Below are 8097 nucleotides of genomic sequence, written 5' to 3'. Positions count from 1 at the left end.
TCCATCAATACCTTAGAGGACAACGCAAGTTAGGTCTGGAATATGTCTGGGGTTTGCCCTCATCAGGCTCATACTTTCGCGTTTTTCACATACTTGTTGAACAGACCCTGGGCTTTTTCTGGTTTGGATCACGTAGTAGTGTGGTACCACACTGGAACAGTCCATTAAACCTGGTTTGGATCAATATTTTAGAGGATAACGCATGTTAGGTCTGGGATATGTCTGGGATTTGCCCTCATCAGGCTCATACTTTCGCGTTTTTCACATACTTGTTGAACAGATCCTGGGTTTTTTCAGGTTTGGATCACGTTGTAGTGTGGTACCACACTGAAACAGTCCATTAAACCTGGTTTGGATCAATATTTTAGAGGTTAACGCATGTTAGGTCTAGGTTAGCCCTGGGATTTTCACTCATCAGACTCATACTTTCGCATTCTTCACATACTTGTTTAACTGATACTGGGTTTTTTCTGGTTTGGATCACGTAGTAATGTGGTACCACACTGAAACAGTCGATTAAACCTGGTTTCGATCAATATTTTAGAGGATAACGCAAGTTAAGTCTGGGATTGGTCTGGGATTTGACCTCATCAAACTCATACTTTCGCACACATCACATACTCGTTGAACAGATGCTGGGTTATTTTCTGGTTTGGATCACATAGTAATGTGGTACCACACTGAAACAGTCGATTAAACCAGGTTTCGATCAATATTTTTGAGGATAATGCATGTCAGGTCTAGGTTAGGCCTGGGATTTTCACTCATCAGACTCATACTTTCGCATTCTTCACATACTTGTTGAACGGATCCTGGGTTTTTTCTGATTTGGATCACGTAGTAATGTGGGACCACACTGAAACAGTCAATTAAACCAGGTTTCGATCAATATTTTAGAGAATAATTCATGTTAGGTCTAGGTTAGGTCTGGGATTTGCCCTCATCAGGCTCATACTTTCGCGTTTTTCACATACTTGTTGAACAGATCATGGGTTTTTTCTGGTTTGGGTCACGTAGTAGTGTGATACCACACTGAAACAGTCGATTAAACCTGGTTTCGATCAATATTTTAGAGGATAACGCTTGTTAGGTCTATGTTAGCCCTGGGATTTTCACTCATCAGACTCATACTTTCGCATTCTTCACATACTTGTTGAACGGAACCTGGGTTTTTTCTGGTTTGGATCACGTAATAATGTGGGACCACACTGAAAAAGTCAATTAAACCTGGTTTCGATCAATACTTTAGAGAATGATTCATGTTAGGTCTAGGTTAGGTCTGAAATTTGCTCTCATCAGGCTCTTTCTTTCGCATATTTCTCATACATGTTGAACAAATACTGGGTTTTTTCTGGTTTGGAACCCGTAGTAATGTGGGACCACACTGAAACAATAAATTAAACCTGGTCTTGATAAATATTTTAGAGGATAACGCATGTGAGGTCTATGTTAGGTCTGGGATTTTCACTCATCAGACTCATACTTTCGCATTCTTCACATACTTGTTGAACGGATCCTGGGTTTTTTCTGGTTTGGATCACGTAGTAATGTGTTACCACACTGAAACAGTCGATTAAACCTGGTTTCGATCAAAATTTTAGAGGATAACGCAAGTTAGGTCTGGGATAGGTCTCGGATTTGAACTCATCAGACTCCTACTTTCGCACACTTCACATACTCCTTGAACAGATCCTGGGTTATTTTCTGGGTTTGGATCACATAGTAATGTGGTACCACACTGAAACAGTCGATTAAACCAGGTTTCGATCAATATTTTAGAGGATAACGCATGTTAGGTCTAGGTTAGGCCTGGGATTTTCACTCATCAGACTCATACTTTCGCATTCTTCACATACTTGTTGAACTGATCCTGGGTTTTTTCAGGTTTGGATCACGTTGTAGTGTGGTACCACACTGAAACAGTCCATTAAACCTGGTTTGGATCAATATTTTAGAGGATAACGCATGTTAGGTCTAGGTTAGCCCTGGGATTTTCACTCATCAGACTCATACCTTCGCATTCTTCACATACTTGTTGAACTGATCCTTGGGTTTTTTCTGGTTTGGATCACGTAGTAATGTAGTACCACACTGAAACAGTCAATGAAACCCGGTTTCCATCACTATTTTAGAGGACAACGCAAGTTAGGTCTAGGTAAGGCCTGAGATTTCCACTGATCAGACTCATACTTTCGCATTCCTCACATACTTGTTGAACGGATCCTAGGTTTTTTCTGGTTTGGATCACATAGTAATGTGGTACCACACTGAAACAGTCGCTTAAACCAGGTTTCGATCAATATTTTAGAGGATAACGCATGTTAGGTCTAGGTTAGGCCTGGGATTTTCACTCATCAGACTCATACTTTCGCATTCTTCACATACTTGTTGAACTGATCCTGGGTTTTTTCAGGTTTGGATCACGTTGTAGTGTGGTACCACACTGAAACAGTCCATTAAACCTGGTTTGGATCAATATTTTAGAGGATAACGCATGTTAGGTCTGGGTTAGGTCTGGGATTTTCACTCATCAGACTCATACTTTCGCATTCTTCACATACTTGTTGAACGGATCCTGGGTTTTTTCTGGTTTGGATCACGTAGTAATGTGGTACCACACTGAAACAGTCAATTAAACCTGGTTTCGATCAATATTTTAGAGAATAATTCATGTTAGGTCTAGGTTAGGTCTGGGATTTGCTCTCATCAGGCTCATTTTTTCGCATATTTCTCATACTTGATGGCTAGATCCTGGGCTTTTTCTGGATTGCATCACGTAGTAATGAAGTACAACACTGAAACAGTCAATTAAACCTGGTTTCCATCAATATCTTAGAGGACAACGCAAGTTAGGTCTGGGATATGTCTGGGATTTGCCCACATTAGACTCATACTTTCGCATTCTTCACATACTTGTTGAACGGATCCTGGGTTTTTACTGGTTTGGATCACGTAGTAATGTGGGTCCACACTGAAACAATCAATTAAACCTGGTCTTGATAAATATTTTAGAGGATAACGCATTGTAGGTCTGGGATAGGTCTGGGATTTGCCCTCATCAGACTCATACTTTCGCACACTTCACATACTCGTTGAACAGATCCTGGGTTTTTTCTGGTTTGGATCACGTAGTAATGTGGTACCACACTGAAACAGTCGATGAAACCTGGTTTCGATCAATATTTTAGAGGATAACGCAAGTTAAGTCTGGGATTGGTCTGGGATTTGACCTCATCAGACTCATAGTTTCGCACACTTCACATACTCGTTGAACAGATCCTGGGTTATTTTCTGGTTTGGACCACATAGTAATGTGGTACCACACTGAAACAGTCGATTAAACCAGGTTTCGATCAATATATTTGAGGATAACGCATGTTAGGTCTAGGTTAGGCCTGGGATTTTCACTCATCAGGCTCATACTTTCGCATTCTTCACATACTTGTTGAACGGATCCTGGGTTTTTTCTGGTTTGGATCACGTAGTAATGTGGGACCACACTGAAACAGTCAATTAAACCTGGTTTCGATCAATATTTTAGAGAATAATTCATGTTAGGTCTATTGTTAGGTCTGGGATTTGCTCTCATCAGGCTCATTCTTTCGCATATTTCTCATACTTGATGGCTAGATCCTGGGCTTTTTCTGGATTGCATCACGTAGTAATGAAGTACAACACTGAAACAGTCAATTAAACCTGGTTTCCATCAATATCTTAGAGGACAACGCAAGTTAGGTCTGGGATAGGTCTGGGATTTTCACTCATCAGACTCATACTTTCGCATTCTTCACATACTTGTTGAACTGATCCTGGGTTTTTTCTGGTTTGGATCACGTAGTAATATGGTACCACACTGAAACAGTCGATTAAACCTGGTTTCGATGAATATTTTAGAGGATAACGCAAGTTAGGTCTGGGATAGGTCTGGGGTTTGACCTCATCAGACTCATACTTTCGCATTCTTCACATACTTGTTGAACTGATCCTGGGTTTTTTCTGGTTTGGATCAAGTAGTAATGTGGTACCACACTGAAACAGTCGATTAAACCTGGTTTCGATCAATATTTTAGAGGATAACGCAAGTTAGGTCTGGGATAGGTCTGGGATTTGACCTCATCAGACTCATACTTTCGCACATTTCACATACTCGTTGAACAGATCCTGGGTTATTTTCTGGTTTGGATCACATAGTAATGTGGTACCACACTGAAACAGTCGATTAAACCAGGTTTCGATCAATATTTTAGAGGACAACGCAAGTTAGGTCTAGGTAAGGCCTAAGATTTTCACTGATCAGACTCATACTTTCGCATCCTTCACATACTTGATGAACGGATCCTGGGTTTTTTCTGGTTTGGATCACGTAGTAATGTGGTACCTCACTGAAACGGTCAATTAAACCTGGTTTCGATCAATATTTTAGAGGATAACGCAAGATAGGTCTGGGATAGGTCTGGGATTTGCCCTCATCAGGCTCATACTTTCGCGTATTTCACATACTTGTTGAACAGATCATGGGTTTTTTCTGGTTTGGGTCACGTAGTACTGTGATACCACACTGAAACAATAAATTAAACCTGGTCTTGATAAATATTTTAGAGGATAACGCATGTGAGGTCTATGTTAGGTCTGGGATTTTCACTCATCAGACTCATACTTTCGCATTCTTCACATACTTGTTCAACTTATCCTGGGTTTTTTCTGGTTTGGATCACGTAGTAATGTGGTACCACACTGAAACAGTCGATTAAACCTGGTCTTGATAAATATTTTAGAGGATAACGCATGTGAGGTCTATGTTAGGTCTGGGATTTTCACTCATCAGACTCATACTTTCGCATTCTTCACATACTTGTTCAACTGATCCTGGGTTTTTTCTGGTTTGGATCACGTAGTAATGTGGTACCACACTGAAACAGTCGATTAAACCTGGTTTCGATCAATATTTTAGAGGATAACGCATATTAGGTCTAGGTTAGGCCGGGGATTTTCACTCATCAGACTCATACTTTCGCATTCTTCACATACTTGTTGAACGGATCCTGGGTTTTTACTGGTTTGGATCACGTAGTAATGTGGTACCACACTGAAACATTCAATTAAACCTGGTCTTGATAAATATTTTAGAGGATAACGCAAGTTAGGTCTGGGATAGGTCTGGGATTTGACCTCATCAGGCTCATACTTTCGCATTCTTCACATACTTGTTAAACTGATCCTGGGTTTTTTCTGGTTTGGTTCACGTAGTAATGTGGTACCACACTGAAACAGTCGATTAAACCTGGTTTCGATCAATATTTTAGAGGATAACGCAAGTTAGGTCTGGGATAGGTCTGGGATTTGACCTCATCAGACTCATACTTTCGCACATTTCACATACTCGTTGAACAGATCCCGGGTTATTTTCTGGTTTGGATCACGTAGTAATGTGGTACCACACTGAAACAGTCGATTAAACCTGGTTTCGATCAATATTTTAGAGGATAACGCAAGTTAGGTCTGGGATAGGTCTGGGATTTGACTTCATCAGACTCATACTTTCGCACATTTCACATACTCGTTGAACAGATCCTGGGTTATTTTCTGGTTTGGATCACGTAGTAATGTGGTACCACACTGAAACAGTCGATTAAACCAGGTTTCGATCAATATTTTAGAGGACAACGCAAGTTAGGTCTAGGGTAGCCCTGGGATTTTCACTCATCAGACTCATACTTTCGCATCCTTCACATACTTGTTGAACGGATCCTGGGTTTTTTCTGGTTTGGATCACGTAGTAATGTGGTACCTCACTGAAACGGTCAAGTAAACCTGGTTTCGATCAATATTTTTGAGGATAACGCAAGTTAGGTCTGGGATAGGTCTGGGATTTGCCCTCATCAGGCTCATACTTTCGCGTTTTTCACATACTTGTTGAACAGATCATGGGTTTTTTCTGGTTTGGGTCACGTAGTACTGTGATACCACACTGAAACAGTCGATTAAACCTGGTTTCGATTAATATTTTAGAGGATAACGCATGTTAGGTCTAGGGTAGCCCTGGGATTTTCACTCATCAGACTCATACTTTCGCATTCTTCACATACTTGTTGAACTGATCCTGGGTTTTTTCTGTTTTGGATCACGTAGTAATGTGGTACCACACTGAAACAGTCGATTAAACCTGGTTTCGATCAATATTTTAGAGGATAACGCATATTAGGTCTAGGTTAGGCCGGGGATTTTCACTCATCAGACTCATACTTTCGCATTCTTCACATACTTGTTGAACGGATCCTGGGTTTTTACTGGTTTGGATCACGTAGTAATGTGGTACCACACTGAAACATTCAATTAAACCTGGTCTTGATAAATATTTTAGAGGATAACGCATGTTAGGTCTGGGTTAGGTCTAGGATTTGCCCTCATCAGGCTCATACTTTCGCATATTTGTCATACATCATGGCTGGATCCTGGGCTATTTCTGGATTGGATCACGTAGTAATGTGGTACCACACTGAAACAGTCAATTAAACCTTTGGTTTTGATGAATATTTTAGAGATTAATTCATGTTAGGCAGACCTAACATGGTTAGGTCTAGGATTTGCCCTCATCAGGCTCATACTTTCGCGTTTTTCACATACTTGTTGAACAGATCCTGGGCTTTTTCTGGATTGCATCACGTAGTAATGAAGTACAACACTGAAACACTCAATTAAACCTGGTTTCCACCAATATTATTGAGGATAACGCATGTTAGGTCTAGGTTTGGCCTGGGATTTTCACTCATCAGACTCATACTTTCGCATTCTTCACATACTTGTTGAACGGATCCTGGGCTATTTCTGGATTGGATCACGTAGTTATGTGGTACCACACTGAAACAGTCAATTAAACCTGGTTTTGATCAATATTTTAGAGAATAACGCATGTTAGGTCTAGGTTAGGTCTGGGATTTTCACTCATCAGACTCATACCTTCGCATTCTTCACATACTTGTTGAACGGATCCTGGGCTATTTCTGGATTGGATCACGTAGTAATGTGGTACCACACTGAAACAGTCAATTAAACCTGGTTTTGATCAATATTTTAGAGAATAACGCATGTTAGGTCTAGGTTAGCCCTGGGATTATCACTCATCAGACTCATACTTTCGCATTCTTCACATACTTGTTGAACGGATCCTGGGTTTTTTCTGGTTTGGTTCACATAGTAATGTGGTACCACACTGAAACATTCAATTAAACCTGATCTTGATAAATATTTGAGAGGATAACGCATGTTAGGTTTGGGTTAAGTCTAGGATTTGCCTTCATCAGGCTCGTACTTTCGCATATTTCTCATACTTGATGGCTAGATCCTGGGCTGTTTCTGGATTGTATCACGTAGTAATGTGGTACCACGCTGAAACAGTCAATTAAACCTGGTTTCGATCAATATTTTAGAGGATAACGCAAGTTAGGTCTGGCATAGGTCTGGGATTCGCCCTCATCAGACTCATACTTTCGCGTTTTTCACATACTTGTTGACCTGATCGAGGGTTTTTTCTGCTTTGGATCACGTAGTAAAGTGGTACCACATTGAAACAGTCCATTAAACCTGGTTTGGATCAATATTTTAGAGGATAACGCATGTTAGGTCTAGGTTAGCCCTGGGATTATCACTCATCAGACTCATATTTTCGCATTCTTCACATACTTGTTGAACGGATCCTGGGTTTTTTCTGGTTTGGATCACGTAGTAATGTGGTACCACACTGAAACAGTTGATTAAACCTGGTCTCGATCAATATTTTAGAGGATAACGCATGTTAGGTCTAGGTTAGCCCTGGGATTATCACTCATCAGACTCATACTTTCGCATTCTTCACATACTTGTTGACCGGATCCTGGGTTTTTTCTGGTTTGGTTCACGTAGTAATGTGGTACCACACTGAAACATTCAATTAAACCTGATCTTGATAAATATTTGAGAGGATAGCGCATGTTAGGTTTGGGTTAAGTCTAGGATTTGCCCTCATCAGGCTCATACTTTCGCATATTTCTCATACTTCATGGCTAGATCCTGGGTTTTTTCTGGTTTGGATCACGTAGTAGTGTGGTACCACACTGAAAC

Source organism: Colletes latitarsis, unplaced genomic scaffold (genome assembly GCF_051014445.1).
Source record: "Colletes latitarsis isolate SP2378_abdomen unplaced genomic scaffold, iyColLati1 scaffold0002, whole genome shotgun sequence".
Lineage (NCBI taxonomy): Eukaryota > Metazoa > Arthropoda > Insecta > Hymenoptera > Colletidae > Colletes > Colletes latitarsis.
This window is presented reverse-complemented; position numbering follows the sequence as displayed.